At 30.5% G+C, this 25983-nt stretch overlaps 1 protein-coding gene across 1 annotated transcript in view; it reads right to left on the reverse strand.

Annotated features, from left to right (window-relative positions):
- LOC113376289 (transcription factor collier) overlaps positions 1 to 25983 on the reverse strand; it is a 107020-nt gene that overhangs the window by 43213 nt on the left and 37824 nt on the right. The window lies entirely within an intron of this gene.

The raw sequence follows: 25983 nt of genomic DNA on the forward strand, positions 1-25983 counted from the left end.
ATCTTTGATTCGTAGCGAAAAACTTGAATTAATCTTATTTCCTCACGAATTCAAATTGTGTAGATTTCTGGAAAGTTGACGTTGGGAATGGTGTATAATGAATGAAGGTTTAAAGAATATTTAACAAAATTATATTTTTCGTGTAAGTGCAATTATTTTTAGCAACGTCTATTGTTTCTATTTTTAGTACTAATTATACATACAAAAACTATATAAATTAATGGTATATATATATAGTAATGTATATCATATTATTTATTTAGTTTTAATTTTTATAGTTAATTTTGATTACCACTATATGATGGCTAAGATGCTAGCCGAAACGTATGGATTTAAATAAGTAAACTTTAAAAATAACTCTCATACTATTTTTATTGATGTTACGCCCGAATTTTAAACTCAAATTAAACATATATAATACATATATATATATATATATATATATATATATATATATATATATATATATATATATATATATGTATGTAATAAAGTGGACAAAACAAGATAACCAAAGAAGAAATGCTGAAACGAGTGTGCAAAGAATAAACTCCACTGAGCATGAACTTTAAAAGGAAAGGAAAGGAAACTGGATCAGACCCATTCGGACAAAAGAGTACTGTTGTCAAGTTAAAATAGGAAACAATCGGAAAGAAGAAGAGTGCAGATGATTGATGACTGACTTAAGCGAAAAGCAAAGATACAGGAAACTGAAAACCGAAGCCCTGGACCAAGAAGCATGGAGGCAGAAGTTTGGAAAAAAAACTTAATGAAAATGTAATTTGAGTTAGGCAGCGAACAAAGGTCCAATTTGACTTGTGAGAACTAAACTAATTATACCACAACAAATAACAAATATCAAACAAACTACTATCTGACTATGTTCCGTAAAACTCCCAGTTAATTCATCATTGTAGAAATGGGTTTATTTGCTGTCTTTTAGCAATTTTGTCATCCTTTTCATTTCATAGGCAGGGTAAAACAGGTCTAATCTGTTCTATTTTCAAATTTACAAAATAATAGCTACATTATTCAAGCAATGCAAAATATAAATTTTATTGGTACATTTCTTACAGAGGTAACACTATATATAACCTTCATCAAGTATTTTGTAAGAAACATTCCGAACCGGAGTTGGAATAACTATTTTATTTATTTCTTGTAAAATAGCTTTCTTTAAGTTAATTTATATTTTCAATTACTATTTTTTTATTGTTTACACCTTTGGCAAGGTAACGGTTCGATTGTTCCTTTTTATCCCACCCACGTTTAATCTTTTATAGAGGTTATGTAAAAATCCTGTTGAATCTAAACTAAAAAAGTGTTCACAACCAAAAAATCTAAAAAAAGTAAATACTATTATTATGGATTTTCAAACATTTCGGTTATGCCACGATGTCAATGTTGTAAGTGTCAAGGTGATGGCTGCTTATACATTCTTTTTCCTGTACGCAAATATTATAAAATTCTCAATTTTGTTTTTGAGATATTGGTGGTCGGCCTTATTTTTACCCACGAACCTACAAGCCCCGATCTACCCTGATGGTCATGGGAATAATCAACAAGGGATGAAAAGAGAATCATCGACTTGTGATGCTCTCACACGATGGACCTGCCTTCGGGCAGACAACCATTTATTATTTATTATTACATTTCCATAAAATCATTAATTTTTCTGAACTGTCCTTTTCGAATTCGCAACCATTGCCCTGCAATATAAGAGGTGGTGTGTAGTAGTCACCCTAGAGGTGGTGTAGTCACCTCGAATAGGTGCACGCTTTCCACCATCTTACAGCTGAATTGGTTTTGTGTAGACGACTACGTCATGGCTTTACGAACGCGTTTGTTTGCGTCACCAAGCCAAATGTTTGTTGTTTCTGTGTAAAATGTATAATTCACACTGAACGTTTGCATATTATATGGGAATACTAAAGTATAAATGAGGTTGTTCTACGCTTGACATAATAAGTATTTTTTGATACAATTATTGGAAACTATACTTAACTTCCCGTAGGGCAAGTTATAGTAATCGCCAAAAAATCGAAAATAAAAATTATTTTTCTTTACGTTTTAAAGGTTTCTGAACATTTTGAACTGAAATTATACAGTATATGTACCTAAGATATCAAAAAGCTGTTGCAAATATATTACGATTACTAAAACTTATTTTTTTATATTATAAACCTATTAAAAATAATTATTATTATATATAATATATAGTAGTTAGTTTCTGAAGTACTGCTTATACTATCATATATTATTCAAATTACTGCCATTTTCTAGTAAAATTTTAGTCACGAAATCTCCAAAACATAATGAGCCATTAAACAAACTAATTCGAAATACTTCTTTAATACTCCTCCATCTGCACACGAAAAGACTTTCAACTATGATTCACGTTCATATTATAATCACATTTTGTAAAACCTCGCGGATGTATTATTCATAGAGCGTTTAAATTTGTTATACGATATCTGCTTGAACATTTTCATTCATGGCGTATAGCTGCTGCTGCTCAGTATATAACGCTGTTGTACAGATAAGCTCCTTGCTTGTCGAACTTCTGCGCTATTATTCCGTGTTTATTACTATAAAACGCGAGTTAACATGTAATCTTCTTATAAGTCTTGAATGTGTGCATTAACAATTTAGTATTCATCGTCATATATAGAGGTATGTCGATATTTTTGAGCATTAAAATTTACGTCTAGATTTTTTTGACATGACTTGGCATTATACATGATATACATAGTACATATATGAAATTCAACTTTTTTTAAAATTTAGTTAGAATTTTTGGTGTATAAATATTTTTCCGTTTTTTCAATGTGAAATATTATGTAATTTTAGTTATTTATATTTTCGAATAATATTACACCAAATTGGTGACCCCGACGTGATATCGCGACATCAAATTGGTGACCTCGACGTGATATCGCGATATCAATTCCATTTAATTTCTTGACTTTCTAAAAAGAATACCTCCGTCTAATACCGCCACAAGATATATATTTTGACTAGCAATATTTGTTATGCGACTTTATTTTAGTATTTGTTGTTTGTACATTATTTACATAAGAGAATATAACTAAAATAAGTAGAAATTAACATGGTTGTATTATATACCAAAATGAATACACAAAAATTGCAAAATAATTTTGATTTAATTTAAAATATTAAATATCAAACGGATCATAAATAGTGGTTATAGTCAGCTTTATATTAAGAAAAGCATCAGTATTTAATATTTAATTAATTTGACAACAAGACCTTGTGATTTTTAAAACACTAATTTTATATTTTTTTTTATTATTATTAGTTTTATCGCTTAAAGTTCAAATATGATTCATCATTCATAGAATTCATCTTACATTATTTAATTGTAATCACTTCTTCCTAATTCAATATAGACTCTATCATTTTTCGGGACTTTCACCACAAAAGTTTTCTTTATGAGTAAAGTCAATTAAGACATCATCGCACTGTCCACGTCTCTTTCATCAATTTAATAAGTTGTTCGAGATCGATATATAAAGAAATATATTGGTATTAATAATTCACTTACTTGTGTTCAATTTGAACGTTATTCAGTTGATTAATATAAATATAGAATTTAAATTTTAATTGAGATTTTAACAAAAATGTATTCCACATCATTTTTTTAGAACTTTTGATTTTGACTGATTAAATAAAGAACAATAAAAATAATATAAAGCCTTTAATATTAATAGTAGTATTAACAGATAGTAAAAAATAAAATATCTTCATCCTTAATTTTAACAATTTGTTAAATTTTTTTGTTGAGTTTAATCCTTTCGCTACGAGTGTCGTCCAAGGACGACTTTTGCTTCAAAATACATTACTATGAGTTATATTTGAGAATTGTAGTTTTTCATTAATTGTAATTTTTAGTTTATTAGGAACATAATATTTAATTTTTACCATACTTAAAATATGTTGTTGTGTATAATCCGTTCAATAGCGCTACTGATACGAATATAAATCTAACAGTTTTAAAACAACATAGTATATGGGTAAGAAATGTACTTTTAGTTTAATTAATTTAATTTCTTAACTAAATTGCGATTATAGGTATTTTGGCGGCTTTTTACAAGATATATAAGAAAGCATTAATTGTTTATACAAGATCCATATATAGTCAAAGTAGGAATTCGGGTATAGCACCAATAATAATATCAAAATTACCTTCCTTTACCATACATTCAGCACGATTCGCACATCAAAGGCGCAAGCAGTACGAGGCAACGAAAAGCTCAGCGCAACTTTCACTCAATATTATTCCGACACTTTTGTGCGGATAATGCGAATCACTTATACATTTAACCGCGTGGAATGAAGCTTCGTGCCACGATATATAATATTTCGCAAGTACGATGATCTCGAGATGATATATACCTACTGGCAGTAATATATTATACATAAATTTACGCCGAACTATTTTTGAGAGAAATTTTTCACAGAACAACGACTGAGAGTTTACAGACAAAAGAAAAAAGTAGTTATTGTTTTTGGCACGGTGTTTTTAAATTAAATACTTTTATAACCTTCTATAAACAATTATAGAGATTTTTTTTAAAAACTGTCATCTAATAAAATAATAGCTTACTAAGATTACTAATTATACAAAATTTAAATTATATTTGGAGTTAGAGCTGCTTGGGCACGATAATATTCCTCTGTTTCATTCCTTTACGAAACTTTAAACGCGTTTTCTCGAAACTGTATTTTTCGATACGATACCCACGATTTCTCAACTTCTACTGGATCGATTTATTTGAAATACCTACAGAGTGTTCTTTATAGACTGAAAAAGTTGTAATTTTTTTTTATTTCAGGCACTCACTATTTTGTGAAAAAACATTGATTTTTTACATGCCCGTAGTTCATACAGATACAGACATTGTTCTGGATTGATAACAAATGTATATTTTTTTCTTCAGATTATTTTGGAGGCTAAAATCATTGGTATGGTCAGGTGCCAATTTTTTGAGATCCTCCACTTTCACACCTCCTAGAATTAAAACTTTTTGACTATTTTGAATTTGTTTTTGTATTCTCAAAACAATAACTTGTAAACAAAATTAAGTATAAATATTGTTTCCTGTTTTGCGGTCTTTCAAAAATCACATAAAATTCATGCCTCTAGACCAGAGTACACCCTTAAATATAAATAAAAAGTTTGTTGAATATTTTTAGTGTGGTAAATAACAATACTATTATAAATTCCCGATAGTATTACACCGTTTGATGTGCGAAAGAAAGAAAAATGTATAGATGTTCCCAATGGAATTAATTCTTACAAGAACCTTTCACAATATTTTACAAATGTTTGTACAAGCAACAAGTATTGTTGCTACCTAACCGCAAAATAGAACACATTTACTACCAAACCCATGGAAATCTTAGTCTATACCGTGACTTTCATTCAGTTTGATCGAACGTCGTTCGGCGCTTTTCAAGTTCAGATCGATTCATTGTCGGATCGTGCATGATTAATAGTGCATAAGCTAATAATGTGCTACTCCACACTTCTAGTAGAATTCCGAATCCACGTAAATCGCGATGTTGTGTTCGCGTGTACACCGCCGCTCGCCGGGGGTCTAACGGAGAGGGCGGCTCGAGACATGTTACCTCGCACTCATGCGTACTCCCAAGGCAGATGGGATCAAAACCCGCGGGAGAGCGCGATCGAGGGTGTCCCTTTTCGTACTAGAATACCTTGCTCTCGTCTCGATGTTTGGCATCGCGTCGATATATTGGCCCGACGCTATCGATGTCTTAAAAACTGTTAATGTTTGATGATGTACCTATTTGTTACGATCTGATGTCCTTTTAATTTTTTTTTCCATATATTTAGGAAAGAGTGAAAATACAATATCATATTTTTATTTATCTTGATAAATTGATGTTCACTTATTTAGCCTGATGTAGAAACAACTAATGATGTGCGATATTATAGTCCGCTGTGACTTGAAAGTCACATAATTTATTAACACCAAAAAAATTTAAATATTTTTTTTGTTTTTTAAATTGCATATATAAGCTTATAATTGCTGATATTGTTTTATTTTTCATGTAAAACAAAAATTCGGTTTATAACTTTTACGATCTGGTATTGTTTTTGGATACATTTCTGCTCATTTATTTATCACACCATATACCATTTATTATTGTTCGTAGTTTTTCGTTTATCGAAGAATTAAATATTGCTTTAGATCTAACAATATTGATAGAATATGCAGATTTATTTCATCAATTAATATTATTTGCAATGTGTATTTACAAAGACTCTATTGGTTACTAGTGGCTTTCTGAATTTTTTCAAGTAACAAGTTGATGTTCAATCATTCAAATTTACATGTAACGTTTTAATTTTTTTTATTCAGATTTCTACATCCCTGATAAACAACATATATAGATTTTATACAATCTATAACTGTTAGGTTATCTCAAATTTCAAACTTCTATTCCTCCGAATGTACATTTCACGTCTATTCCCCTAAATTCGATTTCATCAAAGTTTTGGACAGCAATTTAAATTGGTCATAAAATGAAGATATAAACCTTTATTATGGAAATAAGTTAGATTTATTACATAAATAATGACTATAAAACCAGAGGCTCTTTGTCAGCTTATCATATGTGCATCGCGCGAGGGTATGCTTTTAATGATAAATTTATGCTTGAACACCTTTAACCTTTAACCCGTCTTGGCATTTGCAAGCTGTGCGTATACCCTCACATTTGATTGCAATTCGAAATTTATAAATCCAGTTTTTTTATTTAACACTACGTAAAATAGAAAAATACTTTCTGAATTAAATTTAAAAAAATGTGAATAACATTTTAGTCACGTAAGTACTTAAAGTTCAGGGTTCCATTTTACTAATAAAACATTTTTCAATTTTTTTTCCGTTTATACAAGGAATCTCTTAAACTCGAATTTGCGAATAGAGATATCTCGGAACCCCAAAAACTCTGTCTTGATGCGATTATGCGTTCATCCAACGGCGGCAAATGTCATTCGCATTAATGAGTCCGGAAAGTTGAAAAAAAAACATCCGAAACCGACCATGCCGAATCCTGAGCTCTCGTGGAGTATTCGCACGGAACCTCATTCATACCTAAATATATATCGTACGTACTTTTCTCTGTATACACATTTTTCCGCTTAAATATTTTATAACCCAATATCCACCGCCGGGAATAGAATAACTGGGAAAGGGAAACTTTTCAAAATAAACAACCGCACATTCTCGAGCTCGTTTTATTTTTTTAAAACTGAGAATACTTAATAGATTTCAAGCGACAAATCGTGATAATAGTCTCAAATTTAAATTTTATAATACTTTTTATAGTCTTCTACTTACATCAATAATCTTACATTAAATTATTTATTTTTGAGATTTAAGTTGAGATGTAAAAACGCTTTGTTTTAAGTAATCAATGGAAAATACGAAATGTAAGAGAGAATTCCACGTTGTCCATTTTTCAATGATTTTTAAAAATCTATCCGAGGTATCCAAATTTTTAAACTCACTATTTAATAAGAGGTGCTTCAGATAATGCAAACGGTTCGAAAACAATGTACATCTAGAAGTTTCTGGTATAAAATAATAATGCCGATGGTGTCCAGGTCCAGCGGGCTGCACACGCAGCTGACTATTTGCAAATGGTGTCACTAATCAGGACGGAATGTTAATTGGTCAGCGACGTCGCCCACTCACTATTCCGACAACGAGGCCCACTTATAATGGCTGAATTTTTTATTAACAGTCTTCATTAATATTCTATTCCGTTAATGTTTGAAAACGCGCGCCATTTCGTTATACGGCTCGATCGGAAGTGCTCGAGTAAATTCGGAAAACGACGAATATGCCCGTTGGGGCAAACAAACGGATCGTTTGGGGATGAGATATCCGGCGAGGGAGAGAGAGGCCTGAATAAAAAATCAAGGCTATTTTAAGTGTTTTCTGTCTGTTGGACTCGACGGAAAAACGCTATAGGCTTTTTATTGAGCTGCTGGCACTTAAACTGCCCAATATACAACATTCTGTGGACTCGTTGTTATCAATTGATGATGTACAATCCGATTGGCAATTTGCTACGACACGTAGCATTTAATTCGCCGACAAAAATAAATTGGATTTTGTCACTCGGTAATTATTAACAATCTCACCAAAACAATTTTAGTAGTATATCTATGTGCTAATCAAGCTTTTTCACATTATGAAAAATAATTTGCTAAGCATCATTATACACAAAAATGATACTGGTATTTGACCAACAAGGAGAACCTCAGGTTTGCCCTTTTAGGATTTTGATAAAACTTAGCATGGTGATAGTGCTAATAGTCAACAAGACTCCCTTAAAATATTACAGACCCACGAGAAGTGGTTTAATTACAAAAAATATTTAAAGATTTTAAAAACAGGCTTCATGTACCAACAGTGTTTCGAGATAGGTGTGAGGTATATAGCGAAAAACTCTCATTTCTACATTGAAATATCCAGTAAATAGATATATACTTTGCTGCTAAAGATAGTGCTCGAACGTATAAGAACCACCCATTTGTCAAAACGCATACTCATGACGTCGAACTAGTAGAATTTTCAATTTTATTCTAATCTGGATCAGTGACTTTAAAAACCATTTTTTTCTATTCGTTTATTTTTATTTTCATCACATTGTCTGCATTTCCTATTTTAAACATTTTCGTCTTCACCGTTTGTTTGCTATTTGAAATAAGTAGTATTTTTAAACACGCCAGCAGATTTATTGTTGACTTTTTTTGTCAAGCAGTCGCTTCAGCATCTTTCTTTGGATGTTAAACTTAACTTCGGGTAGGATCTTTTATTTTGGGGTGATACATACCGGTAAGTTCACCCGACGTCCCACGAGATTGCCCAAATCTCCCAGGAGATACAAAGCTACAATGTATTGCGAACGGTTACGCGTGTTACAGAGAAACGAATATGGGAGGTTTTTGATGATTTTTGGTTTCCTAGGTCACTTAAGATTAGTCAATATTTTTATATTTGTATGTTTAGGAACTTTTTTTGATTTTAGCCTGAATACATATTAAATTTAATGACAAAGCAGTAACACGCAAGCTCTCGTTAGCTAAATGAACTTGAGTCATTACTGAGAGAGTAACAGTATCCCTTTACAATCCGCACGCGATTACTTCATTGGAATGCTCGTGTTTTGAACGCAATTAAATGCATGGCTTTTATACTAACTCAGATCATAATAGAAACTATAAATAGTCAGTATAATTAAAAAAATATGTACCAGATCTTCTAATTCTGCTCTACACTTGACATTCTAGATTGTGGGATTACAGCGTGTTAATTACTGAAATATTTGGTGTCGTCCAAAGATCATTATCGATAACAAACGAAAACACTAAACATTTAAACCATAACTATATTGGAGCTGAGCACGAAACATAATAGTGAATAGAATAGTTAGTGTGTTGTGTGAGGGCTACATGCATGCAGTATTATAATAAGTCATATGTCAAAACATTCATAACAACGCTTTGAACCCCTCTCGGTCTCTGACACGATCTACCCAACAAAGCGGCATAAATGAAGAGGACCCTTAATGATGATTTGTTTGATTTGCTGTCGAAGCGTATGTCGACTTGAACGAATATTGTTTATAATTGTAATATTTAATCTAGCAAAAAAATCATAAAATTTAATTCAACTAGATCAAAAAAAAAATTGACGTTTAAATAAACAAAAAATATGTCCTATAATTTTGTTTTACATATATTTGGCTAAACTTTTATGGCTTTCTTATCTAATTTTCAATATTTCATCGAGATCTGCTATCAGTCATTGTATACTATAAGTTGTTTTGATGTAAATTTCCTTAACCTAGTGTTTCTTGAAGACAACTTCATAGTTGACCATTTTCTTTCCGAAGAGATTATATTAGTTCTATTTTGAATAGAGATGTGAATATATATTGCAGCAATACCCGGAAAGGCTATTTTCACGTGATATTTTATATGTGATCTATAATTTCAAGTGAAACTCTGCTGTTTGATAGCAAGCTGGTTCAGGTGGATTATCAAACCCAGAATCAGCAATTGCTAATCTACTTCCTCATTGTAGAAGTGTAATGTTCAAATTTGGTGTAATATTAAAATTTAAAATTATGACATAAACTGCTCTTATTCATAAAGAAAATTAATGTTTTGAGGTACAAACTAAAAATGATGATAGAAATGAAGGAAGTTGTAGTTAAAAATTAATGCTTTGAGAACTACAGTTTGAATAGCAAGGTTTTCATTGATTAACGTGATTTGTTATGGAATTATATGTCGTTTTTAAAGATAATTATTTGTTTATAAATCTATTTATTTATCTAGTAAAAATACAAAAGTCATACAAATTATATCAACTATTTGAAAAAAAAGCCTTCGATTTGAAAACATCTAGTTTTTTAAATTAGATATTACAAGAAGCTTTATAGACATTTCAATATACATAAAATATGTACCTATAAATTTTGTTTTTCATTTTGCTTGATCTAGCAAACACTGGTTCGGAGATTTATACCCATGACGATCAGCTTGATATCAAGCAGTTGTGATACCAAATTTTCACTTGACATTATAGATCTCAAAGATGATATCAAATTTAAATAGTCTTTCAGGGTATTGTTGTAAGTATATTGAAGTTAAAAGTACTATATTAAAAATATATCACAGCTAGAAAGAACAACTATTGGGTTGCCCTCTAATCGTCTTCTCCTAAAATCATGAAACAATTACAGAATGTTATCATATTGTAGACAAATTGTAATTCAAATAGAAATAAAGGACGTTCGTCAAAGCTTTTGGAGCTTTATCATACTTTTGTTAGCGTGATTATACTGCAAAAGGTATGAAGTAACAGATTTACTTCTCCTATTTAGAAAAAAGTCAACATTTCATGTTTTGTAGTGCAAAGTCGTAAATTTTAGCATGTTGCTGATAAAAATAGATACTAGAGTTTCAAGTTCAAATACAAATGTTCATTGCAAAAAACATATTCGTTCAAAAAAAATCTCCAATTTGGATTTTTGATTGGACAAAATAGTAAACACTCATGATTGATATGCTGGGTGAAATATATTAAGTTTACCATTATCCTTGATGGTTTTCATTTTATATATCTTTTAGAAGAGTCGATCGTGTTATTTAGATAGAGCCGTTGGTCATTTAGGTAGAGTTGGCCTCACATTTACGCCACGATCGGACATGAGAATGCGGACGCGCGTATAATGTAATTAAATGCAAAACAGCCACGCATACTGAACACGACGCCCTTCCACCCGCCACTTTTACTTTAATTTGATCGTGGAAATGGATAGCACTCACAAATAATTTGCCTATCGGATTAATTAACACCAATTCTATTATTATTCGTTATCATTCTGCGTACGAGCGGTCACGCGCCCGGATCGAGTTGCTCTGCAGGTCTATATTATATTATAATTAGCAATTACATACGAACGTTTAAATCGACTATAACATGCATCAATGCTATATTTATTAACATAATTGTATGAAATATTTTTTTAACTACATATTTTTTTAACATCTAACATATCATAAAATGCCAGAACGCGAATGTTTGTGCACTTTTTCATTTTTTTTTTATTGACATAATATTTTCATATCTCAGCTTATTCAAATTAATGTTTATATTTTACCTGTATGATGCGTATGCACTTATTGTATGATCAGTATACGTTTTGCAATAATTTAGCAAAATAAAAAATTACATACAAATTGTACATTCACTAAAAATTATTTTTGAGAATTAGTCATCAAACGATAAATGTTTTTCATCGTTAGTGAGAAGTCTATAATTATCATTTCATTTTTTTAACTTACTTATTGTTTGAAATTTGTCTGTGAAGAATCGCGCATTAAGTCTTTGCATCTTGAATTCATTGTTTTTGGAACTATTAAAAAAAAATTGCAATTGTTTGAAAAATTAATTTCGCTAATTATATAAAAATTAATTCCCTTTGAGGGTTCTTGTCTGGGTATAAAATTGTTCTTGAGAAGACAAAAGTGTGTTTTGTGCTCAATGTATGTTTTATTAGTGTAAATCTGTTGGATAAAGTATTATATTTATAAACCTTTCATCTTCTTTAACTAAACTTTCAATTTTTTTATTTCGTTTGTCCTACGTACGATGCAGCACAATGATTACACTTCATTTTGTACAATGTGATGTATTTGCTTTTTATCTGATATTGTTAGTGTTGTTACAAAAAATATTTAAATTATATAGTATGTTGCCTGTGAGTGTAATCTTAACGATTTTATAATTTTCTGTAATTATTCAAATACATTTGGTAGAATTTCCTACATACTCATGAATTCCGTTCTGACACAAGACTAAAAAGTTATGATTTGTATTTCAAAATGTAGTAATTAATAATTAATTTAAATGTTTCCACAGTCTAATTTTTGATCAGTTTGTTTAGTTAATTATATAAAAAGTTCATTTATTTTTGAGCATTTGGCTGTTTGATCTGCTAATTATTACTCAAGTTTCGATGCCAGTCGAACGGAATTGATAATGTGTAATATTTACCGCTTTTTTTTTTCTTTATAAAAATTGGTAAACATTTTCACGTATTGAGTTTGACACAAAACGAGATAGTCATACTTTTTTTCAACATTTGAATGCATTTACATTTTTTTTAAATTTTGCAATTTATTAGCAAGGAGAGCCTCAGATTCACTCTTCTGGGATTTTGATGAAACTTTGCATGGTGACAGAGTTTATAGTCAAACCGAACACCTTAAAATATTATAGGCCTACGAGAAGTTCTTTAATTATAAACATTAATTGAAGTTTTGAAATTAATATTGTAAGTTTATGTCCAGTTAATTATGTAAATATATAATTTTATTTTCCAGTCATTTATTTTTGTGAGTTTTACTATTCGATCTTCTAATTATTACCCAAGTTTCGATGTCAGTCGAACGAGATCGATAATGTTTGACTCGTATTATACTTGCGGTTAGTTTACCGCGACTGTAATAAAGCACCCTTAGGCCACTTGAAAACCAGCCCTTCGCCACACTTCTAATGCGTAATACATGTAGTCGCGTATAAATTTACCCTGTTACAAAACGCCATATGTTGCTCCATAGATTATTTACATATCTAGCATTCACATATGTAAGTGAATTAACGCCGAATATAACTCAATGACCATATTCATCCCAATGCATTTGTTCTGCCGATTGTGAAATTGTTCGGCAGAATTGTTATTTATAAAGTTTATGGAGGCACTGATACAATTCGTCTATTGTCATACGATTTGTGTATTGTCAAGTGTTCTGTGATTGCTGGTTGGAGTATACTGGGTACACAGGGGACAAGGGTTTATTGATTGAAAGATTTTCAAGATCTTCAATAAGTAATCACACATAAGATATAAGGAACAAATTCACAAGAGTAAATAAAATTCATATTTATATTACTCCTAATATTTTTACAATACGAGTAGTTGAAGTCTTCCATTGTAACATAAGTGTCAAATAAGAGAATGCCGAACATTTGGCCTTTTGGTCACCTCTGAATCAAAATAAAGCAGGTGACTCCTAAGAATACCAAAACAAAATTATTGATTTCATCTCATCTTTTTTAATGTTATCGTGCAATGTGTTGGTAGTCAGGAAACTTCCAAAAATCTCTATCTCTGATGTTTATACAAGCGTTAATTTAAATTTTTGATACTGCCAACGGCTGAAAACCTCCAAATAGCACAAATATCAACATAACATTAGTTAGACTTCTCCTGAGCGTTCATCATTAGGTTGTATGTAAAGGTCAATTTTGACTCTAATGATTGAAAAGCAACTAATACAACTAATCAAATTTTAAGTTAAGAGTACTCTATTTTTAAAAACAATATAAGAATTGATTCAGAATTCCGAATTACCAAACTAGAGAAAACCCATTACTGTGGTCCTCGAGTGTTCGCTCAAACGCAAAATCAGGGTTGGGTTCAAACTACAATCGGAACACTGGTTTTTATTTGATAGTGTGTGTTTCAAGTCCCGCGGCAAACAAGATTTATTTGAACTATATCACGTATGCATATATTTATATTGGTAAAATTAAGAGTACATATTTGTCAAACACAAATATTAATTACTAGGCACATTGTGGTACTTCAGAAAGTAGTTTTCAAGTACGGGATATAGAATTAAATTTGTATATATCAGCAATAGTGTAATCAATCAGAAAAGATAGTATGATGTAATCAGTGAAATTAATGCTAAATATAAAAAAATATTTTTTCTGCGAAAGCCATCCATATTATATCCAGTACCTACTTTTTCCGCCGTTAAAGGGCATTATTTACCCAAATGTGTAAGAGGAGGGAAGAAAAGCTCGAAGTCGGCAGTCGGGTCCCGGTGATGTATTAACAAATGCGATTCCACAACGCGATAGTCTAATGGATTATAATAACATGCCGCTGAGAGCGATTAACAAGACGCGTTAGTCGGATAGCTAATTTGTCACATCATTCAGGCACAAGCAACTGGCTCGCCCAGGCCGCCCTGGTATCGACTGATGAAGAATGACATCAAACTCATCACAATTAGGCGACGAGACTATGATGCATACATATAAATCATCATACGATTTAACGACGACGAATGAGATGATACGGATATTGTGATGCAGGAAAATTGGTTATGGTAATTGAAATAATTTTGAAACGTTTTTAGCTTGCAGTTAATCATTGAGCCACGTGGTATAAATTTTGCGACTGACTGGAAAATAAACTTGTCGACCGATTCTGCCGCACAACAGACCAATGTTATGGCAAGGCTATGTTATGAAGAACTTTCCATGCTAAATATTGATAAAAGCCATGTGGTTGCTATGCAGTCAGGCGTTTTTCTCAGGTTGTCAGATAGAAAGCCTAACCCCGAAACCGCACAAATGTCAAAAAAGCGTTCTTAGATAACAGGGTCTTTCTGACCCAGCTTCATAGCATACAAGTGACGTTGCAGTTTTTGTGTAAAACGTCTGAGTGCACAGCGAATACATGACATTTTGACAATATTCAGTATGGTTCAGTCGCATAATGTATGGAAGTTAGAGCGTAACATGGCCTTGTCATAACATTGGTAACTATTTCTCATCACGTGTAATAGTTATGACGATAAAACTTGTGCACTTATAATTTATTGATGTGCAAGGTTTTATTAAATTATTTATTAAATGATGGCAGTGGTGCACAACATTACTTACCCAGTTACTTTAGAGTACTTTTGTAATAATTTATATTAGTATAATTGCAAAAAATAATGGAATAAATAGAAGCTTCAATGTTTATATTTACATTACATAATATAGTGTAATATTAGGATGAATTTTCAACTGAATGAAGGCTAAGATTATAGCCAAAACGTAGTTTTTTCTTCAAATCATGTTTTTGATTATGTTATTTCTGATTATTAGACTCTGTCAATACATATTTCAACATCAAATTCAGTACAATTTTTGTAGCAATAATTCTAATAATTATTAGAAAGCTGGATTAAATTATACACTGAAGCTAGTCAGTCAACCCCAATATAAATAGATACGTAAATAACATTTTTGACGATTCAATTAATACGAAGTTTAATCAAGTGAAGTGTATGTCTACGCAGTGTCTGGCCACGCGATCACGTTTTCCTGTCCGGAAAAAAAACCGTGGACGCTCGATTGCCTCCTTGCGTTCAGCTAAAGTAATTGCTCTTATTGAAAAATAACGTACCTTTTCAGTTCGGATTTTTATTGAAAAATAATAAACTAATTATAATAGTTCTATATTAAAACTGATAATAGTAACCCTAAATATCATTTTTAGAACTCCAGTCAAAAATAATTACACAAGTTTCTAGAAATTTTCAAAATTGGTCGACTTTGACAAAATAATGAAAAACAAAAAAAAAAATTACAAAAAAATAAAAACAAAAAAAATTATAAAAAAAATAAAAACAAAAAAAATATTCAAGTTCAAATGTTTATTTGCCCAATGGTAGTGGGCATATTTTCCAAAAGTATAAAATTTAGAGCAATTCTAAGCAATATGTTGAAGTATTAGAAAACGTGTTATAATTTTTACCATACTAGCACTAGAGCCGATATTTAAGATACCGTAAATATCAGAAACACCTTGTTTGCAAAACTAAGGATAAAACTAACAAGCAATTAATTATATTGCATTTGTATCAAATATACACTGAGTTGTATCTATTTTTATATAAGTTCATGTCGAATCATGTTGTCCAAAGTGAATGTTGAACAGATGGCATCAGTGATCATATGTCTGTGAATGACGCCCACGACATTCCACCTCTCGCCCCACGTGCTCGTTTCATATAATTTAATCACGTGAATTTGTAAACTTATGCCTAAGGCTTATATTTCTAGAAAATTATATCGTTCGCAATATAGGAGTCCTAAATCAAACAGTATGTACGATAGCATAGCAAATGTTTGAGCCTAAGGGGTTCGGTAGTAGTAATATCAAAATTATAGTAGAAATTTTTTAATTTTGATATAGATGAAATAATGACAATATTTTTATCGAAGGACGAAGAATAAATTTTTATAAACATTTATGATAGTTTATTTCGATAATAATAAAAGATACTATAAATACGGGTTTCCTGTTCTTTATTCGCATTTTTATTAGCTTTAAATTAAAATCATCAATTTTTTTTTGCCAAAAGCTGTAAGTTTTATATTTTCTACATAAGGCTTGTGAATATCAATATACAGTAAATATTAGTATTTGGTTGAAATATGATTTTCATAAGTGCATGTGTCACCTATAAAATTTTGTTAAAGCTACAAGTTTTTTTTTACTGTTTCACGAAATATTGTGAGTAATTCATATCATTGATGATATTATTGCTAATAAGTTTATAGATTAAACTTTTTACAAATTTTCGAAAATAATAAATTATTCTATTATCTATCATATTATTATGTTGCAATCGAAAATTCGATTTACTTCAATAAACTTTGTGTCTAAAAAAAACTAAAAAACTTGATAGATGTGTGAAACATAGTAATTTAATGTTGCATTCAATTTTAATAATATGAGTAAATTACTTCTAATGACTTTAAGCGGATTTGATTTACAATTAAAAATTTGATTTGCTAAATTTTAAATATTTATTTGTTATTTATTTTATTACATATCCCACAGAATAGTTCTATAAGGATTTAAAAATACAATTACAAAAATGCATAATAATTTATTGTCAACACTAAATTAAATATAATACAAAATACGCGTAAATGAAGATAAGTAAAAACCTAATTTGTGCAGGTGGTAATCACTTATTTTATTTATGTATTGTAAATATGGGAAATTTTTAATAATTGAGTTAAAGTTGGAAGGCATCAGTACTGTATAAAATTTAAAAGAGCGTTAGATTCACAAGGGGAACCTCAGGTTTACTTATCTGTGATTATGATGAAACTTTGCACAGTGATATAGTTGATAGTCAAACCAAACCCCTTAAAATATTATAGGCCTATAAAAACTAATTAAGTTTGCAAAAAATGCGCTGGGCGCTATATCAAACAGCCTGTTCATACGTAGCTAGGAATAGCATACTTGAAAAAAAAATTTAGATTTATGTAGAAAATCTAGGAGCGTTAAAGAATAACTGTTTAAAAATTTGAGGACAATCTATATATAGCATTATGGGTAAACACAGAACAAATGTGTTCTACCCTGTTTAACTGTTTTCCGCACTCAACAGAGGGTCTTCTGTACTTAAATTCATCACTCCGTTTAAAGAACTGATTCTCCTACTACAATGCACGTACTATAAACGTTTACTATTTTACTTTTACATAGTATTGTAAAAACATTTGTGATTTAGTTAAATATCTACTAATCAGGTTTATCTTTTCTAAATAATATATTTATATAAATCTTATCAAGAATTAAACCTAGGGGTAAATTTACTTGCTACGGCTGGTGGCGCACTCTATCGAGTGCGCAAACAATTAAATTAAAGGTATTGACATAGCGGTTGTGTTTGTCTGTCTATTTATACTTTTTTTTATCTCTGGGCGCCAGATATGATAACTTTTCGTATTTAATAGGATTTTTATTATTAGTAGTAAATTTTGCATTGTAAAATTTCTCGTACAAAACTTACATTCCTTCACTAATTCACCAACAATCAAGTCATTCATCCATGTTCTGCGTAGCATTAAATGCGATCAAGAATCGGGCACTCGTGCTCCTCTAACAGCCCGAACTCTGTGCTAACTACATCGTGGACATAAACCTCTAAATACTCGGGATTCGTATGTGAGCCGTAGTGTGCTTTTCAAATGGCGCTCGAATAATTGAATAATTAGATTTTCAGGAAACAATTGAATTGTCAGTGCCGGTACCGGACCGAATAGGGATCATCTTGTTTATACGATACACGTGCACTTACCGAGAGAATGATGCCACTTTTAGAACAATGTTAAATATTCATAATAGTTTTATGAGTCACCTGAGGGATAAAGGACTAGATATTTATTTTTTTATCATATTTACATCTTTAAATCATTATACTTTGTTTTAATTGTATATTAAACTATCCTACGAAAAAAGTGAGAAAATTGATAAGCGGTAAATCTGAGTAATATAGTATAAAATTCAAAAAAAAAAAACTATCGGACAAAAATTAATAAATCGAATAGAACAATTACAACTATCTGGCAAAAAATTAAAAAAAGTGAGTTGACGGTAAATTTTAGTAATTGATATAAAAAAAATCTTTTAATAGCATTGATGTATTTAATGAGTTGCACCGCCAAGTCACTGAAGTTGTAGCACCAAGTTCATTGATATTCTACAAAATTCAAAAACTATGGAAATTTCGATAAAAAAAGAAATATTTAGAATAATTTAACAATTTTTTTATTTCTGGATATATTCGTAATTGGCACATAAAGCCGACGAAACAATTGAAAATTTTTACTAATTCAAGTGGATAAAAGTGCAGTCGTTCTCTATATTTAATCGAAAACCGATTTTTGCTCTATTTTCCTTAATCATTTTTTTTGGAAAATACGATCTCGGCGTGTTAACCAATTAAATTTACGTGCGTGCTTATGAATAAATAAATTTAAAGACAGGTCCAGCCTTTTTAAAGGTACGGGGCAAACGTGCCAAAACTGTCAATTTAGTTTTTGAGAGAACGAAACGTCCGATTTGAATGATTCAAAAAAAAAAAAATTATTTGTGTTGATAAAATGAAGAATAGATGAAATTTTTGGAAAGGCCAGCAGTTACGGTAATCCAAAAAAAAATATACAAAATTTCCATTTGGCAGTCAAAAATGATTATTGGACATGTTTGTGGAAACAATATTTACATCAAATCATCAGATATTTAATAAAAAAAAGTAGTAAGTACAAATTTCGTTTTCAATTCTTTGAGTTCCGTACTAAGATTTGTTTCAAATTTACTTGCATAGTTAAAACAAATGTTCTCAACATTTTTGGCGCTATGATTCAACTGACTTAAATGGATTTCTAAATTTTTATAAAAGTCGATTTTGTTCTTGAATTAAAAGAAAATTCAAGAATGTTCTAAAAAACTCAATTCTCAATTTTTTTCAAAATTTTTAACTTAAAAGAATTTAAATTACGTACGTACATTAAAACCTTAATTGTATGTTTAAAATTAGTAGAAACTTCCATTTTTTGTTGCATTTATGTGCCAAATACGAATATATTTAGAAATGAAGCAAAGACTGAACTATTCTAAATAATTTCATTTTTTCATCGAAATTTCCATAGATTTTATGGAAGATCAATGAACTTGGTACTATATCTTCAGTGATTTATTTTGGTTAAAATACAATAAATTCTTACACATTATTATTACAGAACAATACCATTACTTAAAACAATAGAAAATATGCAATCATAAAAACATAATTCAACAACTAGGAATTTATAATAATTACGATTTGTGCTCAAATATTGAATATTATTTTGCTTTTCTATCAATGTGAATGAAACACGTATTAACAAAATTTTTGTAAAAATTCCCTCAATTTTGTATAATTGATTGCTGAATATTTTCCTTCATCGTTTCTACCAATTCAAAATACCTCGTTTCGTACAGTGGTACATTCTCATAGGGTAGGAAGCGTGCATTCTCGTACACGACAGCGATAAAAAGAATATTTTATTTAGGCTAGACTTGAATGTCGCCGTTGCCGTCACGGAATATCAAACGAACCTTGTGTATAACACCAGTTACAGGTTACTTGCCCGAATGTTAGAGAACATCCCCCCGACTCTGTGACAGACGAGCTTTCGATCTTACGCGCGGACCGTCATCATCGGCAACCCAGCCCAAAAATCGGTATGTATATTTTTTCCATTGTGGCTTCGGATAGTTCGGAAGAGCTTTCAGAAAGGCGCTAGGCGATGATACTGTACATTTGTCGCGAAATGTCACAACGCTCTATATGACTCTTGTCCCAGCAATCGATTTCTGTTACCAGAGATGAGGGTTTGGCGATTGCGATTGGTCACTGAAGTCGTATGTGAGTCAAGACTGTGTGCGTTTGCACGTTTTGTCATTGCTACTTTTTAGTGGTTGCTTTTACTTAAATCGCACTTCGGATGCTTGTTAAGGATGGATTCAGGAAGGTACTTTGAATTTATCATGCCAATCATAGTTTTTGGCTAGAGATAAAGAAATGATGAAAAAACGATATCATAACAAGTTGTATTTGCATGAATTAACTATTAATTCAACCTTTGGCCTGTATCTTTATTTATGGCCTCTGTTCGAAATTTATGAAATATATACTTCCCTTTTTAATTGCAAGTTTTTCAGCTAATTATTTAGCAAAGCAAAGAACTTTTACACTATTTGGTGATTGTATATTAGGCTGGTCCTTAATATTGACATTTTCGAATTTCTTTGCTCCAAAGAGCTCAAATGGTCCCAAATTGCTTAAAAACAATTCTCTGAAAGTTTTAGCTCTTATTATTGTCTTTCAGATAGTGCGCAATTCAATCGAAGCTTTGTATGGAAATAGAATGGAAAAATTTTCAAGAATTTTAAAAATATATTTTAGATATAATTTAACGAACAAATGAATGAGTTTTATTCAGAATTTGACGCTCCACAAAACAAATTATAAAAAACTGTTTTGTAGAGCGTCGAATTTTCAATAAAAGATGACACGAATTGTCACTTTTAATTCATTTGTCTCCAAGTTATACCTTAAAAAATTTTGTTTTGATTTTCAAAATTTTTTCCATGCTATTTCCATACGAAGTTTGATTGAATTGCGCACTATCTAAAAGTTAATATTAAGAGCTAAAACTTCCAGAGAATTGTTTTTTATCAATATGGAACCATTTAAGCCCTTGGAAGCAAGGAAATTCGTAAATGTCCATATTAAGGACCACCCTATTGTATATATAATCGAATTAGTATTTCCGTAGAGTAGATTATAGTAACAGCAAAAAATTGAAAATTAAAATTGCTGAATAGCTTTACGTTCAAGGATTTTGACAGATCCTAGAAAATGGGTATGTGCGGATGCAACTTTTTTTTCATTTACTCGTATTATATTAAAGTTTATTTTTAGTGTTTTTAAATTACCAATTAAACAATGTTTTATTCAAAAATTCGAAGTGTGATTAAAATGGACATGACGCGTTTTTGGAACTTGTGAACGCAAACTTTCTCTGAAATTAATATAAAAGCTTTCCAAGTTTTATAGATAAAAATTTAGCAGAACATTTATTTTCACATTTTTTTGTTGTTACATAAAATTTAATTTTTTAATATTATAGTATTTAATTAAATGACATTATATTGATATCTATTCGTAATATTCTTTACAAATTAAATTTTGTTGATCCATATGGTTTAAGACTTGCTATGCGTGGCGAAAATGAACATGGTACGCTTTTTGTACTTTCAAACTTTTCTGAATTTTAGATAAAAGCTCAACATATAAAAGCTCCGAATAATTCTTTTCTTGCGATTCAAGGATTTCAACGTAGATAATTGCATTTTAAAATTCTAAGTTGGTATATGAATTGGAAAGTCAAGAATAGCATTAAAAATTGTAGTAATAATTATAGTACATGAATTGCTTTAATTTATAATTTTTTCTGTAACCCGAACAAATCTATATTTTGTAGTTTTTCTAAATATTCAAACGTATTTTATTTTTCACATTTTTTTAACATTTAAATTAATGATATTTATAAAATATTTGGAATTCGATTTATGGTGACCATTTTGCATGGAATTCAAGATTTTAGTTCCAGTTCGTTCTCGTTTATTATTATAGTTCTTTGAGTTATTTAAGTCTTGTTTCCAGTTTCTATCATTTCTACAAATTATAATTTTAATATTCAGTAAATATGTATGAAGAACCCATTGATAGTAGATAAAAATTACATCAGTGTGCAATAGCAAAAATTATAACTTGGTATAAGAACTGTTTTTGATATAAAAACGCATCGTACATTTGTTGGTTTTTGATTTTGTGCCTTCCTATGACTCTAAAAAAAATCCAAATTCGTATTTTTTCAATATAGTAACGTATTTCATTTCATCAAAATATTGGGATTTATTTGAAAAATATTTAAAAATAGAGTTATGATGACCATTTTGCATGTGATTGAAGCTTTTACTATCTGTTATCGTTCTCTATGAATATCATAGTTTTCTCAGTTCTAGAAATAAAAACTATTATTTGTTCAACTCATTGCATTCAAAAACGTTACATGATTAAGTATCATTTCCGATTTCCTTCAATTCAACAAATGATGTTTTATTTCTAGAATCTATTTCTTGCTTAACTCAATAGATATGTAAATATTACATCAGCATCATATGAAAATTACATCAGAAGCAGAACAACTACGTATTCCCTATGTGATATATTCTCAATATTTCTATTTACCCACATCTCCTGGTATTTCCTAGTACTAGTTAGTTACATTACATCATACGTGCCACGCTTGAAATAATCATAAAGTACATTCTTAGATTGTTCGTATGATATGCAACGTGCCCATCTTCCGAGTGGCGTCGATGGCGCGCAGGGTGCGATTGCTTATTTGCATTTTAATTGCATTCGTAATCATAAAACTGATTGAATGTGCTACGGCTAAGCAAGCATCAACTTCTCTGCAACCCTGCTCTCTGACACGTAGGATCGCGACACACTCGTTGGAAATTATCAAGTTATTGGTGAACGAAATATTTTGGACACCAAAATGGCAACAGATAAGAATCTTGCTACTCAAAAGCTTTGTGATTTGTGAGTTTATAGAATCGATATAAAAATATATTCGTGGCTACTATATTGTTAACACTTTCGCTACGAGAGTGTTTTTCGCAGAAGTGCCGCTGCTGTACAGAACAGCGTGTCCATTAGTGGTGCCACTGAACTGACCAACGGACAACAATATATTTTGAGATACTTCTATCATTATCAATAAAAATGTGTTGATATATTAAAATATAATACTGTTATCAAGTAGATGTCGTCTATGGACGACACTCGTAGCGAAAGGTTTAACCATTTAACAGACTATAAATTCGTAAGAGCTAGTTCTTGTACTTGCCGTTCATTTGTAGAGTTGGTGATGATTTCTTGCTTTATATCGAATTGTTTCCAATTAATTAAATTTCCTACTATTGTCATTGCTTTTTAACGTTACATTATTATTACTCTGGATTTACAAATCCACCAAATAGAGATAGTCCAGTCATTTGGTCATTTTGCCGGTACAGTACTCCGGGAATTCTGAAAATTGGTAATCTTATAGATTTCGAGGTGCTCTTTACGAAAATCAACTTTGCCACCTCAAATTTGAACGGCAAGTTGCCGCCATATTGAAAAATGACGTCAAAAAACAGCTTTTTTAAAATATCTCCTTTCTGGCTCATTCTGCGATAAAAGTATCTATGTACGAATTAAACTAGATAAAATTTCCTACAATTCTTTAGAAAACCGTTTTTTTGTAAAATTGATAGTTTGAGAGTATGGCCGCCTCAAAGTCTTTGCTGCTCTCGCCGTAGTATCAAATCTGTCCATATATGACAGCACTTCGAACTTGACCACATTCCTTCTAATAAATAAATATTTTCAATGTTAAATTAAGCGAATAAGATCTAGAAATAAATTAATTCAAATATTTTTCTGTTTTTTGGTGATTTTTTAACGCTTCAAGCTACTTGAAGCTGTAAGGTGCTACTTAAGCTATAAGTATACCTATAGCTACTTTGCCATTGAAGTGTTAAAAAATTAGCAAAAAAAACGAAAAATATTTAAATTATTTTATTTCTAGATCTTATTTGCTCAATTTAACATTGAAAATATTTATTTATTAGAAGGAATGTGGTCAAGTTCGAAGTGCTGTCATATATGGAGAGATTTGATACTACGGCGAGAGCAGCAAAGACTTTGAGGCGGCCGTACTCTCAAACTATCAATTTTACAAAAAAACGGTTTTCTAAGGAATTATAGGAAATTTTATCTAGTTTAATTCGTACATAGATACTTTTATCGCAGAATCAGCCAGAAAGGCGATATTTTAAAAAAGCTGTTCTTTGACGCCATTTTTCCAATATGGCGGCAACTTGCCGTTCAAATTTGAGGTGGCAAAGTTGATTTTCGTAAAGAGCACCTCGAAATCTATGAGATTACCAATTTTCAGAATTCCCGGAGTACTGTACCGGCAACAGCCTTTTTTTGCACCAAATGACTGGACTAAGAGCTAACTGGAAGTATGTTGTTTTTCGAGTTTCGATTTTGAGAGATTATAATGGAGTTAAAAACATAGATTGAGTCTCATACTATTTTGTTCCATGATTTTTGTTAATTTGGCTTTTTTACATTAGCTTAATATTTTAAAAATCTAAATAATCGTCATTAATTACGAAAAATTCACAACTATCTAGTTAATGAAATTGACAAAAGTTGAGTGGCTAAGTAAAATCTCAAAATTAAGGAAATAAAGATTCAGTCAAGAATTAGTATAACATGCAAAACAAATTGAAAAATGAGTGGTTGAAGTAAAAACCCAAAATTAAGGTAGAGATTTATTTAAATAATCTTGGATTTAAAGTCGCATCGTTTGAGTCTTATTTTATTAAGTTGAAAGAGCTTTTTATCTATTTGGCTCTTGTTCGAACTCTTAAAATATTTTTCTACAAATTTGAGAAAGAAAACCGAAAATTAAGGAAATAAAGATTTATTCTAAAATTTGTATAGCATGGAAAACAAATGGTAAAACGACGAGTGGTTAAAGTGAAAACCCAAATTTAAAGTAGAGAAGATTTATTTAAATAATCCGTATGATTTGAATTCTATTTTATTAAGTTGGAGGAAATTTTAATATATTTGACTCTTGTTCAAACTATTTGAATATTCTTTGCAAATTTGAAAAAGAAAAAACAGAGCGTCATATTTATTAAGAAGAATTAACACAGCGTGCAAAAAAAACTTATCAGATGGAGTCCTTACCGAGTTCTATTAAATGGCTTTAAAAAATTCGACGAAAGTTGAAATTTGGGCTCACATACACACATACACACATTTGCCAATTTTGATGTCAAACTATTTTGAATAACTCGGAACGTCCAGAAAAAAATAAAAATTGTATCCGCACACACACACATATATATACACACACATGCATACATACATAAAAATATTTCTAAGGTATGCCAAAATGTTCGGAAACATTTGAAACGTAAAGATATATAAAAATATTCATTTTCGATTTTGTGGCAAACACAAGTTATTCAAGTAATGAATGTTTTCATTACATTACTACATTTTTTATACTCATTACACATTTTTCTTAACGGGTGATTTTGTCACGAGTACGAATATGAAAAAAATCATGA

This window comes from Ctenocephalides felis, unplaced genomic scaffold (assembly GCF_003426905.1).
Source record: "Ctenocephalides felis isolate EL2017-DRISC unplaced genomic scaffold, ASM342690v1 CF-g0.4_SCAFFOLD_01886, whole genome shotgun sequence".
NCBI lineage: Eukaryota > Metazoa > Arthropoda > Insecta > Siphonaptera > Pulicidae > Ctenocephalides > Ctenocephalides felis.